The sequence below is a fragment of the Galeopterus variegatus genome, unplaced genomic scaffold, assembly GCF_000696425.1.
Source record: "Galeopterus variegatus unplaced genomic scaffold, G_variegatus-3.0.2 Scaffold135697, whole genome shotgun sequence".
NCBI classification, from domain to species: Eukaryota; Metazoa; Chordata; class Mammalia; order Dermoptera; family Cynocephalidae; genus Galeopterus; species Galeopterus variegatus.
Genome location: NW_007861808.1, coordinates 1 through 618, shown reverse-complemented (window position 1 = coordinate 618; position 618 = coordinate 1). Strand labels below are relative to the sequence as shown.

Sequence of the window (618 nt, the reverse complement as noted above, 5' to 3'; positions counted from 1 at the left end):
TCATGGAAGGTGACTCAGGTGAGGCTGTCAGTGAGGAAATCCCACATGCTGTTGGCAAGGGCGCTAGACTGGGCTCCATTCAGATTGAAGACACTCTTTGCCACTGACAGCTCTGTGCTGGTTGTGACCAGGCCACAGAAGGAACACCCGTCGTTCACCCCCATCCCGATGGCAATCAACTCACTGCCTCCATCCACAGTGCCTGCCACAGGGGGAACCTGAAGAAGAGAGGACAGCTCATCTTGGTCTTCAGTTGAAGTACAGGGATGCACCAGTCCTCCCTGATTGCTGAAGACACAGTAGCTTCCTACCAGCACCTGATCAGCCCACTGTCTGCCTGAAGACTTCCACCTTGAGTACATCTTCTGTCTCCCTGTCCAGGTCTGGATGAACCAAGGCCACATAGTCATTGCAGGTGGTGACGTTGCCCAGGGCTGACAGCTGCTCCTCCATCTGCAGGATCTGCACCGAGTCTGGGAGGCAGTTGCGTATGTGTTATAGCTCCTGGTTGGTGGTGGTGTTGGGCACCAGGAGACCATGCCTGTTCCCCACACACTTGCACCAGATGATGTGGAAGCCAGCAATGGTCATGTGTACCATGGGGATGGTGCTGACAAG

General features: G+C 55.0%; 1 pseudogene; it reads right to left on the bottom strand.

Moving 5' to 3' along the window:
• Window positions 1–14: 14 nt before the first annotated feature.
• Window positions 15–615, bottom strand: LOC103584835 (annotated as a pseudogene).
• Window positions 616–618: the final 3 nt, after the last annotated feature.